This window comes from Lipotes vexillifer, unplaced genomic scaffold (genome assembly GCF_000442215.2).
Source record: "Lipotes vexillifer unplaced genomic scaffold, Lipotes_vexillifer_v1.1 scaffold914, whole genome shotgun sequence".
Classification (NCBI taxonomy): domain Eukaryota; kingdom Metazoa; phylum Chordata; class Mammalia; order Artiodactyla; family Lipotidae; genus Lipotes; species Lipotes vexillifer.
In genome coordinates this window covers 514,914-532,100 of record NW_006780388.1, presented here as the reverse complement: position 1 = coordinate 532,100, position 17,187 = coordinate 514,914, and positions in this window count along the sequence as shown.

The window sequence follows — 17,187 nt, the reverse complement described above, 5'->3', positions numbered from 1 at the left end:
GCAGGAATGGCTTGCAAGCTGACAACTTACATCAGTCCCCGCCAACGCAATATGTGGGGCAACCTGGCCATCAGGACACATCCCATCAGTTCCCCCTCAAAACAATTTTGTTCCCTGAAGTATCATTCTATGTCACACAGTCCATGTTTTTGCTCTTAGGGTGATTCTAGAACCATGGCCTGCTGTTTTCAAATCTTTGCAAGAACACATATAAAGCTCTTTCTTGGTTCCAGAGGCCCATCCTATAGAAAAACCTCCAAAGTCCTCAGCTCCTCAGGGATGAGAGACAGAGAGAATGACTCTCAAATATGCAATCAGTTAAAAAACAAGAATTCTAAGACTACTTAATAATATGCATGTTTAACTATTTAGGGGGGGATAGACCGATATCTGCAACTTACTTTGACACACATAAAAACAAAAAAATCAGATGCACTGCTGGATGGTTAGATTTGTGATAAAGTACAATAAAATGTTGGACTTTCTAGGTGGCATTCACTGTAGAATTTCTTCAACTTTCCTGTACGTTTGAAACTTTTCAAATTAAACGTTTGGCAGAGGGCAAGGCAGAGCTGGCATGCCTCTCCCCACCAGACTCTTAGATCAGCCCTGAGGGAAGAAACAAAGCACGGAGGAGCAAGGTCACACTTGCTAGGCACTGCCCTGCCCAGCAGCCCACAGGACACACACGAAACTGGTATAAACGCTATGCTCAAGGTCTTCCATCCTCCTCACACTAAGACCAAGGTTCTCAACCCCAAATGAGCCTGAGAATTATCTGTGGAACTTATTAAGTAAACTCCTGGGGCACATCTCATAACTGCTACATCTGAACCTCTGGGGGTGGGTCCCCGGAATCGGCCCTTTTAATGAGGGCCCCGATGACTGATGCAGAGGATCTTAGGCCCATACTGGAGAAACTTATAGCCTCTTGCTCCTTACCTGACACCTGTTGAGAGCCTCCTGGGAACATTTAGAGCAAAGCAAAAACACGCACACCCTTAAATAAGTCAAGTGCCCAAACCCGGGCTCGCATGACGCCGTGAGTTCAACTACACCAAAGTCCTCGATGCTAGGAGGTTGGGCCCAAAGATAGGCCAGGTCACTGCCTCCACCCCCGGCACCGGCGTGTGCGGTCGAGAGCGGGCTCAGAGATTTACAGATGTAGGCAAACCAGGGCGGGCGGGGGAGGGAGAGCCGCGCGGGGCCCGCCTGGCCTGCCAAGGTCACCACGGAGCTCAGCAGAAGCTTCTTTGTCGCCGGGACCCTCCTCCTGACCCCCCCTCCTTGAGGAAACAGCCCCTGCGGAAAACCGGGGATGGTATTTCCCCAACCTTCCCTGCAGAGGATGTGGGAGGCGTGATAACGGGATCCGAGGAGCGGACCGGCAGCCCTCGGGGAACCGAGCCCGCCGCCTGCCGAAGCCTGGCTAAGCTGTCACCGCAGCCCCGCGGGTGGCCGGCCAACCCAGCGACCGTACGACGTCAAAACCCCAAGGCTGCTCTGGATCGCATCAGCATCCTGGGAGGAGGCGACCGGCCCGCTGCGCCGCCCCCGTGGTCCCTTTACCTCGAGAGGCCGGCAGCCCAAGGCCGAGCGAACGGCGAGACAGCCCGGGTCCTAGCACTCGGAGGACAAGACCCTCAGCCCCGCGGGGCTTTGCGCGCACACCACCCCCCCGTCCGCCCAAACGCCTCTGGGAGATGTAGTCCGTCCAGGTGCCCGAAACGCGCTCCGCGGGCCAGCGGGACCACAGTGCCCGGCGTGCACCGCGCGGACGCCGCAGGCGGGGACAGGGAGGGGGCTGCGCGGTACGAGGTCTTACCCGTCCCCGCACGGGCCGCGAATACCCAGCCCTGCTCCCAGGAGTCTCCGCGGGAAGCCGTCTAGAATGGTCGAGGCGACTCACTGTCGCCGCGGCAGCCGCGGCGGCCGCAGCAGCAAGAACAGCCGCCTCCGCAGCTCGCAGTCGCGCGTCTGTCAGAAGGAGGCGGGTAGACTTTGGAGCAGGGCCGAGGCCCGTGGCGTCACAGCGAGGGGTGGAACCCTGCGGTCAGAGGAGGGGCCATGAGGTCAGTGCAGGGGCGGGGCCTCGAGGCGGCACGTGACTAGCCCTGGTGACTTCACGAGAGCGGGAGCCCTTCGGCCCACGCGAGGCACGTGACAGGGCGTGGGGTCTTTGTCAGGTGAGGGAGCAGTCAAGGGAGGCCCTGTTAGGTCTCCCTCCCGGCTCGCCAGACCCCGGGTATCCACCAGAGCTAGGCGCACCTTTCTTCCTTTAAGGCGCATTTGTTCGTTTATTCCACAAATATCTATTGGGTTTAGGCGCTGGACATTATGTGGACATGACCAGGTGGCAAGATTTTAGTTGCCTGATGTGGCGGTTCCAAGCAGAGCTTAAATGAGACAACACTCCGCCTTTTCCTTTCAGCTCTCATACTGTTAACAAGTGTTAGTGGGCATTTTTAATGCCATGTTTTTTGCAGTTTTGTTCCTTTGGTTGGTTTTGCTGTTTAAAATGGCCCCCAAGCATGGTGTTGAAGCGCTGTCCAGTGTTCAGTGAGCATGAGAAAGCTGTGATGTGCCTTACACAGAAAGTACCTGTGTTAGATCAACTGTGCCTGTGTGAGTTATAGTGCCCTTGGCCTTGAGTTCAATGTTACTGAACCAATAATATATATTAAATAAGTTGTTTTTAAACAGAAACACTCAAATATGGTTATGTATTAATTAGTTGATACAAATGTGACCAGTGGCTGGCAGGAACCTTACCTTGCATTTCCTCTGGAGCAGTGAGTGGTTCACTGTCCACTATTTCAGTGTTTGCAGTGACTTTTTTTAAAAAATAATTTTTATTTTAATTTTTCTTAATCAGCCTAGTAAGGGATTTAGTTATAGTTTATTGTTAACATTTAAGTCTTTGGTCATTTTTTAATTTATCCAAATGATATTCCTCCTTTCCTTTTTTTTTTTTTTTTTTTTTTAGGCCACAACGTGTGGCTCGCAGGATCTTAGTTTCCCGACCAAGGATTGAACCCAGGCCACGACAGTGAAAGCGCTGAATCCTAACCACTGGACCGCCATGGGCCTCTCACTGTTGTGGCCTCTGCCGTTGCGGAGCACAGGCTCCGGACGTGCAGGCTCAGCGGCCATGGCTCACGGGCCCAGCCGCTCTGCAGCATGTGGGATCTTCCCGGACCGGGGCACGAACCCGCGTACCCTGCATTGGCAGGCGGACTCTCAACCGCTGCGCCACCAGGGAAGCCCACAACTTTTTTTTTTTAATTGAAGTGTACTTGATTTATAATCTTGTGTTTGTTTCTGGTGTACGACAAAGTGATTTAGTTATATATTTTTTCTTTTTCATATTCTTTCCCATTATGGTTCATTACAAGATATTGAATATAGTTCCCTGTGCTATAGAACCTTGTTATCTGTTTTATTCAACATCTATAGTAGTTTTTATATGCTAATCCCAAGCTCCTAATTTATCCTCCCCACTCCTTTACCCTTTAGTAACCATGAGTCTGTGAGTTATCTATGTCTGTAAGTCTGTTTCTGTTTTGTAAGTTCATTTGTGGCATATTTTATTTTATTTTTTAACTATTTATTTATTTATTGTTGGCCGTGCCATATAGCTTGCAGGATACTAGTTCCCTGGCCAGTGATTGAAACCACGCCCTTGGCAGTGAAAGCACGGAGTCCTAACCCCTGGACCGCCAGGGAGATCCCGATTTATGTCATAATTTAGATTCCACATATAAGTGATATCATCTATTTGTTTTTCTCTTTCTGACTTACTTCACTTAATATGACAATCTCTAGGTCCATCCATGTTGCTGCAAATGGCAATATTTCATTCTTTTTTATGGCTGAGAAGTTGCAGCGACTTTATAGAACATATATACCACTAATAATGAGACTCAACTGCATATGATTCGATTTTATGCGGTGCAGGGGCTTCTCACTGCGATGGCTTCTCTTGTTGCGGAGCACAGGCCCCAGGCGCGTGGGCTTCAGCAGTTGTGGCTCGCGGGCTCTAGAGCACAGGCAAAGTAGTTGTGGCACACGGGCTTAGTCGCTCCGTGGCATGTGGGATCTTCCTGGACCAGGGCTCAAACCCGTGTCCCATGTATTAGCAGGCGGACTCCCAACCACTGCACCAGCAGGGCAGTCTCTCGATTGACTTTTTTTTTTTTGTGGTACGCGGGCCTCTCACTGTTGTGGCCTCTCCCGGTGCAGAGCACAGGCTCCGGACACGCAGGCTCAGTGGCCGTGGCTCACAGGCCCAGCCGCTCCGTGGCATGTGGGATCTTCCCGGACCGGAGCACGAACCCGTGTCCCCTGCATCGGCAGGCGGACTCTCAACCACTGTGCCGCCAGGGAAGCCCTCGATTGACATTTTATTTTATTTTATTTATTTATTTATTTTTTCCCGCGGTACGCGGGCCTCTCGCTGCTGTGCCCTCTCCCGTCGCGGAGCACAGGCTCCGGATGCGCAGGCTCAGCGGCCATAGTTCACGGGCCCAGCTGCTCCGCGGCACGTGGGATCTTCCTGGACCGGGGCATGAACCCGTGTCCCCTGCATTGGCAGGCAGACTCTCAACCACTGCACCACCAGGGAAGCCCTCGATTGACATTTTAAAGAAGCATTCTGATTGCTGTGTGGAACGTGGTTTAGACCAAGAGAAGCAATTAGGAAGCTGGGAAACCAGCACATATGCAGTTTTTAAAGTTTCTACTAATCATATTAAAAAAGTAAAAAGAAACAGGTGAGATTAATTTGTACTAATTAACCCAATATATGCAAAATATTATTGTTTCAATATTTAATCAGTATAAAAAATTATCAATGAGATATTTTACATTCTTATTTTTCCCACACAAAGTCTTAGAAATCCAGTGTGTATTCTATACTTACAGCACATCTCAGTTTGGTTCAGCTGCATCTCATGGGCTCAAGAGCCACATGTGTCTTGTAGCTATTATATGAGACAGTGCAGATATTGAACATTTATCCATTTACTCATTCAACCAAGCAAGATCTTGTTGTAGGCCTGGAAATATACAGAATGTAATAAAGCCCAATTTCTGTTCTTGAAGTGCACACTCAAGCTAGGGAGACTAAGCTTGTGTTGAAGACCACAAGACAAAGTGCTTTGAGAGGTCAGGGAGGGAGCACCCAGATAGGGAAAGCTTCAGAGAGGAGATAGACATTGAAGTTGGGACTTGAAGGATGTGTAGGAGATCCCCAGGTGGAAGAATTAGGGAAGGGCACTCCTATCAATGAGAACTGCTTATGCGAAGTCCCAGAGAAATGATGCCGAGCATCTCTGGGGAAATGCAAGCAGTTCTTTATGGCTGGAGTGTAGGGTATGAAATGTGAGGGGGGTGGGTAAGGAAACAAGAGGGTCTTATAGACCAATCTATGGAATGTAGAACTTACCCTGTTCAGCAGTAATGGGGAATGGTGAGAATTTTAAGCTAAGTGATGTGATCAGATCTGTGCTTTAGACAGATCATTCTGGCAACGGGGAAGGGGTAGAAACCAGAGACAGGAAGACCCATTAGGAAGGGAAAGGACCCTAGGATGGATGGAGAAGAAAGCCCCGTGGAGACTGAGAAGGGTCAGAGAGGAGGGAGGGCAAAGGGTGGTCCAGAGTGTCCTGTGCAATAGAAAAGAACAGGCAAACCTTACTATGCCAGAGGCTGGTGGGGATTTGTTGACCCTCCAGAGTCCATGAAATGGCAGAGGGATTGAGCACCAGTGAGAACCTAAAATTTAGTAAGATGGAACTGGGTTCAAGTCTTGGACTATACCACTGTGTGGCCTTGTTCAAAGTACTAAGTTTTTCTTTATTTTTGGCTGTGTTGGGTTGCTGTGCGCGGGCTTTCTCTAGTTGCGGCAAGCAGGGGCTACTCTTCGTTGTGGTGCACGGGCTTCTTATTGCCGTGGCTTCTTTTGTTGCGGAGCATGGACCCTAGGGTGCGCGGGTTTCAGTAGTTGTGGCACACAGGCTGAGTAGTTGTGGCTTACAGGCTCTGAAGCGCAGGCTCAGTTGTGGTGCACGGGCTTAGTTGCTCCGCGGCATGTGGGATCTTCCCGGACCAGGGCTTGAACCTGTGTCCTCCGCATTAGTAGGGGTATTCTTAACCACTGTGCCACCAGGGAAGTCCTCAAAGTACTAAGTTTTTCTAACCACAAAATGAGATTAAATATAATACCAGCTTCGGGAATTCCCTGGCAGTCCAGTGGTTAGGACTTGGCGCTTTCACTGCTGTGGCCCAGGTTCAATCCCTTGTCGGGGAACTAAGATGCTGCAAGCTGTGTGGCATGGCCAAAAAAAAAAAGACCAGCTTCAGGGGGCTGTTGTGAGGATGGATTGGTTTACTGCAGTTAGGTCACTTTGCACGGATCTTGGCACTTACTGATACTCGATACAAATAGTAGCTGTTACTATTTGCTATCCTTTCAATGCCCTGGGCCTCAGTTCCCTCACTTAACAAAAATGGAATTGCCATCTACCATTTGCTGTTAAAGGAATCAAGGAATAAATGAGATGATTGAGTTGTATTTGCACTTAAAACTAAGGGTAGGACTTCCCTGGTAGTCCAGTGGTTAAGAATCCGCCTTCCAATGCAGGGGACACAGGTTCGATCCCTGGTTGGGGAACTAAGATCCCACATGCTGCGGGACAACTAAACCTGTGCACCACATCTACTGAGCCCGTGTGCCACAACTAGAGAGCCCCCATGCCACAACTAGAGAGAAGCCCTCGTGCTGCAACGAAAAGATCCCGCATGCCACGACTGAGACCCAACGCAGCCAAAAATAAATAAATATTTTAAAAAATAAATAAAAACAAAGGCAAATGTTCGTCAAAAGAGGAAACATGGGGTCACTAGCAATTCTACTCCTAAGAATACACCCAAGAGAAATGAAAACATGTCCACACAGAAACACATACACTAATGTCCACAGCATTTGTTCATATTCATAGCATGAATGTTCACATTCACTATAGCCAAGAGAGTGGAAACAACCCATCAACTAATAAGTAGATCAACAGAATGTGTTCTGTTCATACAATGCATTATTATTCAGCCATAAAAAGGACTGAAAATCTGATGCAGACTACAACATGGATAAACCTTGAAAACATCATGCAAGTTGAAAGAAGTCAATCACACAGGACCCAATATATGCAAAATATTATTGCGTAATATCACGTATTCTATGATTCCGTTGACGTAAAATGTTCAGAATAGGCAGATCTGTAGAGACAGAAAGACTAGCGATTGCCTAGGGCTGGGAGAGTTCAGGGGAAGTGGAGGTGACTGCTAATGGGTACAGGTTTTATCTTGGGGGGTGATAAGAATGTTCTAAAATTGTTTGTCATGATGGTTGCACAGCTCTGTGGGTGTACCGAAAGCCATTGAATTGTACACTTAAATGGGTGAATGTGAATTATACCTTAAAGCAGTTACCAGAGAGAGAGAGAGAGAGAGAAAGACATTACCCAAAGCAACTCAGAAGAATTCAGGCACATAATGAAACAACAAAATAAAGGCAAGCCCCCACCCCCTCTGTTCAGAGAGAGAGATGTTTTCCGTGTTATTTGCTATAGAATCCATAGGGGCGTGTGTGAGACCAGGAGCCCATGACCAGCCATCCCAGGAGGTGGCAGGAGTCATTGGCCATCCTGCAGGATAACTGCTTGTCTCACCTTTTCCTGGGGAGCATTCACTTTCTGCAGACACCTCCATCCTCACGAACACACACCCAACGGCTCCTTCCGTGTCACCTTCTCCTCTGCCCACCGACCTGTACTGCAAAGCCAGCCGCCCTTTATTTTCAGTGCAGATTTGACCCTAACTGGGCCAGCTGGAGCACCTCAGGCTCAGCACGCCTTTGGTGGCAGGTGCCTTTGGGCCCCTGCCACTAGATCATCCTCCTGCCGCTGGATGAACACATGTTGGCCTTCAATGGGGCTGGCCCACTGGATTCCCAACAACTTTCATCCAACCGTTTGCCTCCCAGGTTGTGCAGAAAATGGCCCAGAGTGGGAAGAGTCAGAACTCCTCCATCCTCTCTAAACCAGTGCCATCTGCTGGCAAAACGATGGCGCACATGTGGAGGTGGCCTCCCCGCTGGCCTTTCCTTCCTGACTTGGAGCCTGCGTTACAGAACATGGGGGCCGGGGTAATATTCAGCCTTCTTTGTTTAGTTCTGTCAGGCCAGAGCTAAAATTGGGCCTGATTCTTACATTGAGACCCAAAGGAAAAGTGCATGTCTTAAGTGTTGAGCTTGATGCATTTTCATGAACCTCACTTGTTAATGCACCAGGTCAAGACACAGAGTGAGACCTCCTCTCCCCAGCAACCTCCTCTGTGCCCCCTTCCACTCACTGTCCCGCCACGAGGAAGCCACTAGCCCGACTTCTACGAATAGATTTGTTTTGCCTGTTTTTGTATCTTCTATTACAATCTAGAGCCAGTTGGAGCCAGTTGGAGCATAACGTGTACAGCTCTGTAATGCAACACTCCAGGTAACTAAAGGGTTCTGCCCATTGGAGCAGAGCCTGAGCCCCTCTGGGTGCCGCTCTCCTCCCACAGTCCTCTGTGTCCTCCTTAACCCCCCTCCACCCACCAGGCTGATGCGTCACTGGCTTGAAAGCCTCAAACACAACCTTGTGATCATTTTGGGAGATGCAGCTAGCATCACTGAGCACTTGCTTTGTGCCAGGTGCCATGCTAAGCTCTTTACACTCACCCCTCTCTCCATTCCCACAAGGAGCCTGTGTGCATTTACCTAAAGCTGAACAGAGAGGTAATGTGCTAGGAGTTGCAGAGCCAGCGGCCGGCAGACCCAGCTCCTGTGACCCTGGACTGATTCCTCACCACCCACACTGCTCTCCAGAGGCAGCGCTAGCCAGCACGAACGAGGTGAGAGAGGAAGCTGTCAGACTCAGGCCCTCACGTTGCACAGGACAGGAGGGGAGCCTGCCACCCCTGCAGAATCCACATGATTGGATGATTGATTTGTTTGAATTGTTGCAGATTCTCAGACCTTGTGACACAGAAAAAAGCAGCTACAGCATGATGCATTTTCACAAACCGAACACTCTGTTGTACCCACCTCCCAGCAACCTGCCTCACGCTCCCTTCCAAGCATGAGGTCACCCCAGGGTCACCCCGCTCCTGACGTCTAGCAACAAAGATTAGTTTTCTCCCTTTTTGTAATTTTTACAGAAATGGAATCATATAGTATGAGTTCTTTTGTATATGACTTCTTTGGCTTAATCTTACACTTACGAAAGTCATCCAGGGACTTCCCTAGCTGTCCAGTGGTTAAGGCTCTGTGCTCCCAATACAGGGGGCATGGGTTTGATCCCTCATCAGGGAACTAAGATCCCACATGTTGCGTGGCACAGCCTAAAAAATAAAAAAAAAAATTTTAATTTAAAAAAAGAAAGGAATCCACATTGTTGTATATAGTTGTCAGTGTTCATTCTCATTGTCATGTGATAGTCCATTTTGTGAACAGACCACAGTTTGTCTGTTTTGCTGTTCATGGGCATCTGGGAAATTCCCAGGTAGGAATTTTTAGCTATTCTGATACTGCTGTCACAGACTTTCTGGTGCATGGCATGAGCATATTTCTGTCAGGTGTCCTCCAAGGGGTGGAGTGGCTGGGTCACAGGGTGCTCCTATGTTCAGCTTTGTAGACCCTGCCACAAAGTTTCCCAATGTGCTTCTGCCAACTCACACTCCGCCAAAGCATATGAGAGTTCTGTAGTCGCATCCTTGCCAACACTTGGTATTACCAAACCTTCAAATCTAAATGCTGAATGATTCTAAATGGAAACATGAACGATTTCAATGTTAACATTTCTCTATCATTAATATGGCCCATGAGAGTTAACAGCTCCTTTGCACCTGTCATCCAGTTTAGCAAACATTTACTGAGTCCTTCCTGTGTGCTGGGCTGTGTGTTCTGGGGACAGAGACACAGAGAAGGAGGAGAAAGGTCTCTGTCAAAGGAACCCCAGGAACTCCCTCTCTTCAGGTCTCAGCTCAGATGTCACCTCTGCAAACAGGCCTCCCTGAGCACCTACCCCCATTATCTCATTGCCTGCTTCACTTTCTTCATAGCACATACATCATCTGTTACCTTATTTATCTGTTTACTTATTGCTGTCTTCATGAGGGCAGGAACCTTGTCTTTTTGGTGTTCTCCAGCCCTGGGAATAGTTTCTGGCACATAGTTGACTTTCAGTAAATATTATTTATTGAAAGAAGTGATTGAATGAATGATTGAATAAGTGATTGGCAGGATGAGAGCTGAGATCTTAGATTCAAGTCCTGGCCCTGCCACTTATTAGCTATGTGTGACCTTTAGTAAATTAAGTTTTCTGATCCTCTTTTCCTCATCTATAAAACAGAAGTGCTTTGAACTGGCAGAAGAAAGAACTAGTGAGCTTGAAACTAGATTGATAGAGATTTGTATCTATACAATCTGAAAAATAGAAAATAAAATGAAAATTGAACAGAGCCTCAGAGAAATGTGCACCAACATACATGTAATGGAAGTATCAGAAGGAGAGGAGAGAGAGAAAGGAACAGGAAAGATAGTCAAAGAAATAATGCCTGAAAACTTCCCAAATATACTTTTTAAAAAAAAACATTAGGGACTTCCCTGGTGGCGCAGTGGTTAAGAATCCACCTGCCAGTGCAGGGGATACACGTTTGAGCCCTGGTCCAGGAAGATCCCACATGCTGCGGAGCAACTAAGCCTGTGTGCCACAACTACTGAGCCTGCGTGCTACAACTACTGAAGTCCACGCACCTAGAGCCCGTGCTCCACAACAAAAGAAGCCACCGCAATGAGAAGCCTGCGCACCGCAACGAAGAGTAGCCCCCGCTCGCTGCAACTAGGGAAAGCCCATGCACAGCAACAAAGACCCAATGCAGCTAAAAACAAAATAATAAATAAAAAAAGGAAAAAAGAGGTGAGAAGGTATCCAGCCATGCACCCTGTAGACCACATCAAGTGCTTTGGTCTTTGTCCTAAGCACGGGACTGCAGGGCTGGCCGTGGACAAGGAGGGAAGTAGATGGAATTTGGAGATATTTAGGAAGAAAAGTCAGTAGGGACTGATGAAGGTTGTGATGTGGATGATTGCTGGGAGTAAGGCATCTAGAAGATCCCTGGGCATCTCTCACGAGTCCCTGGAAACCTGTGGTCTGAGGTCTTTTTAAGGGAGCTGGACAGTGCCTTGTCCGGGTCCCAGTACAAATGTAAACTTATATTTTATCCCTCCCCCTGGAGAAATATGGGCCTTGCAGCTCCTACTCCCACCTGGACACACTCTCTTGAGAGGTGGGCATCAGGGAACCCAACAAGTGCAGGCTCTAATTGGCTGTAGCCTCCCCAGAACACCCAGCTGCCCCTTACCACTTGTAAGGGTTCTGTTTGCATTTTCCTTTCGTTTAGCCAGCCTCACAAATGAGCATTTTGGACCGGTTGGAGGTTCTTGGGTGCAAGCAACAGAAACTGACTTGGGTTACCTGAGCAGAAAAAGACTTGATTGGAAGGTCACAGTAGCTCACAGAATTATGTTCCTGGCTGGGAAACCCAGCTTGGATGGGAACCAGGAAGCTGGGCCTGGCCAAGATGCCACCCCAGACAGCCTGGCAGGGAAGCTTAGTGTGCCATTACCCAGTGATCTAGTCACTGGACCTTCAACTGCACTGCTCTCGTCCTGAAAATTCCCTTCCCTTTCCATCTGCCCTTCATCCTAGTGAGATAAGGATGGGATGAGAAAGCTGAGGCTCAGGGAGGTAAGTAGCCTCCCTAAGATCAGGTATCTTGCCCAACATGGTAAGAAGGGGCTGAGTCACTGCAATTCCACAGACCATCCCAGACTAATGCTTACCCCACAGCCCCACAGCTTCCTGTGGGTTAGTACAGAGCTGATTTGTGTTGAAACAGGTTTTTTAAAATATTGGTCTCGAAATTCAGAACCAGGGACAGCAGTTGCCTTGTTGACTTTTCACATCTAACTACAAACGAGTCCTTGGTTGGGAGGGTGGGATCTTCAGCTTCTTGTTCTTTTTTTTTTTTTTTTTTGGCCATACCGCGCGGCTTGCGGGATCTTCTCAGTTCTCCATCCAGGAACTGAACCCAGGCCACAGCAGTGACAATCCAAATCCTAACCACTAGCCCACCAAGGAACTCCCAGACCTTCAGCTTCTGAGGAGTGGACAGGTCGCCTGCACCTGCTGTGAGATTCCTCACCTCTACCCCCACCCTGGATGAGCAGAAAGTCCAGATACCGGGCAGCCAGAAAGTGCAGACATTCACCACAAGCTCTAATCCTCCACCAGCAGCCTGAGCCTTCCACCTCTCAGTTCTTCCCAGAGCAAGAGAGGAAAGGTTGTCTGGTTATCATTCTTAGCTACTTATCCAGTGAGAAAAATGGTTTGTCTGGGTGAAGCAGAAGAATGGCACTTTACAGAACTGATTTAATCGTTGACCTCAATTTATTTGGGAGGAAAAAAAATGCTACTGCTTGTTTCCAATCATGTTAATTGGCTTCTGGCTCTGACCAGCCATTCAAAGAAGTTCCCAGTGACAAGTTTGTCCTGAAATAGTCTGAATTAGAGTTCTGCCATCAGAACTGAGTGGTGCCAGCTCACAGCTGCTCTCTGCCGACCTAAGGGCAGGGTCCCTCCCCAGTGACAGCAGACCCTCCAGGAAGCTGGGAAAACCCTGTGAGGTGACCTCTTCCATACAAGCAGCCAGCTCTTTGGGTCTTTCATTTTTATAACACACATTTTATTTTAAGACCTAAAGTGACACAATTTTTAAAAAAATTTTTTGAAGTATAGTTGATTTACAATGTTGTGTTAATTTCTGCTGTACAGCAAAGTGTTCAGTTATACATATATATATATTCTTTTTCATATTCTTTTGCATTATGGATAATCACAGGATATTGACTATAGTTCCCTGTGCTATATATCCTATATATAATAGTTTGCATCTGCTAATCCAAAACTCCCAGTCCTTCCCTCCCCCACCTTCCCTTGGCAACCACAAGTTTGTTCTCTGTATCTGTGAGTCTGTTTCTGTTTTGTAGATAAGTTAATTTGTGTCATATTTTACATTCCACATATAAGTGATATCATATAGTATTTGTCTTTCTCTTTCCGACTTACTTCACCTAGTATGATAGTCTCTAGGTCCATCCACGTTGATGCAAATGGCATTATTTCATTCTTTTTTATGGCTGAATAGTATTCCATTGTATATATAGACTACATCTTCTTTACCCATTCCTCTGTCGATGGACATGTAGATTGTTTCCATGTCTTGGCTATTGTAAATAGTGCTACTGTGAACACAGGGGTGCATGTATCTTTTCGAATTAGAGTTTTGTCTGGATGTATGCCTAGGAGTGGGATTGCTGGATCATATGGCAACTCTTTTTTTAGTTTTTTGAGGAACCTCCGTGCTGGTTTCCGTAGTGGCTACACCAATGTACATTCCCACCAGCAGTGTAGGAGAGTTCTCTTTTCTCCACACCCTCTCCAGCATTTATTATTTGTAGACTTTTTGATGATGGCCGTTCTGACTGGTGTGAGGTGGTACCTCACTGTAGTTTTGATTTGCATTTCTCTAATAATTAGCAGTGTTGAGCATCTTTTCATGTGCCTATTGGCCGTCTGTGTGTTTTCTTTGGAGAAATATCTATTTAGGTCTTCTGCCCATTTTTTGATGGGGTTGTTTGTTTTATGTTCTTGAGTTGTAGGAACTGTTTGTATATTTTGTATAAGCCCTTGTCGGTTGCATCATTTGCAGATATTTTCTCCCAGTCCATAGGTTGTCTTTTTGTTTTGTTTATGGTTTCCTTTGCTTTGCAAAAGCTTGTAAGTTTGATTACGTTCCATTTGTTTATTTTTCTTATTTCTATTGCCTTGGGAGACTGACCTAAGAAAACATTGCTACAGTTTATGCCAGAGAATGTTTTGCCTACATTCTCTTCTAGGAGTTTTATGGTGAACGACACAATTTTTAAAGTTTATGGATCCTTTCAAGTCTAATATATTGACTTTTTTTTGCATTTTCATCATCAGTGTTTCAATTTAGCAGCATCAAATCACCTGTAACATACACGGCTTTCCCAGGTCTTGCCATTCTGCAATGTGAAATGAGCAAATGCGTGTGTGTACAAGATGCAGGCTGGTGGGACCAGGACCAGGTTAGCTGGTACAGTGCTTGGGGAGACCACTGGGTGTGAATCCCAGGAGCTATCTTTGGAGTATATGTTGGAGGCTGGCTACTCCAATAAGCCTACTAATGCCCATCCCCCACTCTCATTTTTCCCTCTTTTATTGTATTTTTATAGATTTAGTTATTTATTTGTTTGTTTATGGCTGCATTGGGTCTTTGTTGTTGGGTCTTCATTGCTGCAAGCAGGCTTTGTCTAGTTGCGGTGAGCGGGGGGCTACTCTTCGTTGCGGTGCGTGGGTTTCTCATTGCGGTGGCTTCTCGTTGCAGAGCTCGGGCTCTTGGCACGCGGGCTTCAGTAGTTGTGGCTCGCGGGCTCTAGAGCACAGGCTCAGTAGTTGTGACGCACAGGCTTAGGTGCTCCGCGGCATGTGGGATCTTCCCAGACCAGGGCTCGAACCCATGTCCCCTGTGTTTGCAGGCAGATTCTCAACCACTGCGCCACCAGGGAAGTCCCTTTTTTTTTTAATTTAAAAAAAAATTTTTTTTTGGCTGTGCTGTGCATCTTGTGGGATCTTAGTTCTCCGACCAGGGATTAAACCCAGGCCATATTACTGAAAGTGCCAAGTCCTAACCACTGGACCACCAGGGAATTCCCTGCCCTGTTTTATTATGTCTATAACTCTTTTCACTACCTGAAGTTATTTCTTTGTTGTAAAATAAGTGTCCATCTCCCCCACTAACCTGTACGCTCTGTGAGATCAGAGACCTCCTCAGGCCTCGCTGAGGTCTCCTCCATGATTAAGAGCAGCATCTGGCACACAGTAGGTGCTCAATAAATATTGGTTGAAGGAGAGAATGAAGAATCAGTGTCAGGTCCAGTGCTGGGTTCTGGGAAGTATATCAGCATCTCTGTGGTGGGCTTGCAGCCCTTATTTTGAAGGTCTGAGACCAGATTGGGCTCTGTGAGGTGAGTTTCTTTGAGATGGCAGGAGCTGCCAGCACCGACTGTGACGTTTCCCTAAATGCTGGTCCTTAGCCTCAGAGTAAGCTGGGGCCTAGTAACACTCCACTGCCCACCAGGACTCCTACAGTGGAGACTTCCCCAGACACAGGAATGGTTTCATATGCCAGGCATCCCCCCCAAAATGACAAAGAGCCACTTTGTCATTACACCAGCTTGCCCAGCCTGGCCCCCAGTGACTGAGAATTGCTTCAGATTCTGTCTCTCACATTTCTTTGTAAGGCCTGTGGGGCGTGTAGTCTGGCCCCATGCTCTCCCCTCCAGCCTTGCTGCTACACTAAGCAGCCCGTTTCACTCACCACCCCCTTACCTTCCCTTACCCACCTGGGCAGGTCTTGCTTCTGGTTCCATAATAATACAGCGCCACAGTCCCCAGTCTGCCGGTTCAAAGTCCAAAAAGCTCCAACCACTGAAGGTTTTCTCTAAGGTCTTGTCCTTCCCGCCGAGACCACCAGGAACCCAGCTGTAGTTGAGCAAAGTTGGCCTCATGGACTTGTTGCCATAAGGGAGAACATACAGCATGCCTGTTCTGATCACCTCCTGCTCACCCCTTGGTAGGAAGGGACCCCACCCTCAATAGTACCACACCTGGCACTGGACAGGTGAGATCCACGCATATACTCACAGCTGGGGGAAGAGGACACCGAGGGCCACCTGGTGGAAGCCTCTAGAATCAGGACAGAAGACAGAGTTCTTGGAGTTAGGAAGCAGAGGGAACCAGCAAGGGCTGTGGGTGCAGTCTTTGTAGTAATGGGGGGTGGGGGTCTCCCCTGGTTCCCACAGGAGGATATGATGGGCTTGCTTGAATAATTTCACAGGCTGGCAGGGAACCGAAGCCCCTCAGGATGAGGACGGGGTGGAGTGCATATGGTCTGACTGGTGGGGGAACTAGCAGGGTGGGGGGCTTTCCCTGCTGGGTGGGGGACACCTCTGACAAGAGCAAGGGAAACCAAGGGGGCCTGTGAGACCCAAAGATGTCAAGGCAGCAGTTGAAATTTTAGTCTATGGGGAGTTCCCTGGTGGTCTAGTGGTTAGGATTCGGTGCTTTCACTGCCAGGGCCTGGGTTTAGTCCCTGGTCAGGGAACTGAGATCCAGTAAGCCACATAGTGCACCAAAAGAAAAAGAAAAAGGAAATTTTAGTCTAACAACACAGTGGGGATCCCAGGGACATCTCACAAGAGGGTTAAGGTAGAAGGAGTTGTTCTGGGATTTGGCCCTTGTCAGGCGATGGGGGGAGCATTTTAGGTTGGTGCTGTCAGGAAGCAGGGGTAGTTCTATGGTATTTTAACCAGTCTTATCTCGAAGGCCGGAGGAATGAAGCAAAGCTAACGGTCTAGCTGGTCGAGAAGCAGCAGTCACTTGGCTCAGCCAGGACAGGGGCCACATGGTCATATTTGTAGTTTGGATGATGTTCTGTTCTTGTATGAGCTCAGACATGACTGTTACTGGCCTTGTTTGGTCTTGAGCCCATCACAGGCAGAGCGGCCCTGTTGGTTGGGGTTTCTGGGAAGTCACCTTCACTGAAGTGGACCAAGGTCCCCCCAGCTGGGCCAGTTTCCCATCCACGCTGCCTCTCTCCTCCCCCGTGCCCCTTCTAGCTGAGGGCAGACGAGGTCAGCCCTCAGGCCGCTCATCTCGATACCCAGAACTCCGCCCTTGACAAAGCATGCAGGTCAGGAGGTTTGTAGGTGGACTGTGTGTGATTAGACCTCCCACTTTTGTGCATGTGAGCTGTCCAGTCCTCTCATGGGGCAGTCGCTGCACTTAAGGCTCTGGACAGCAGACATCAGCCACCACAACACAGGCAGATGTCAGAAACAAAACTGGCTGTTGGTTGTGGTACCAGATCCTGAAGACAGAGACCTCGACTGCCAAACCCAGGCCCTGAAAACCGCCCCAGAGTCGGGCTCATCTTTCCCTCGAGACC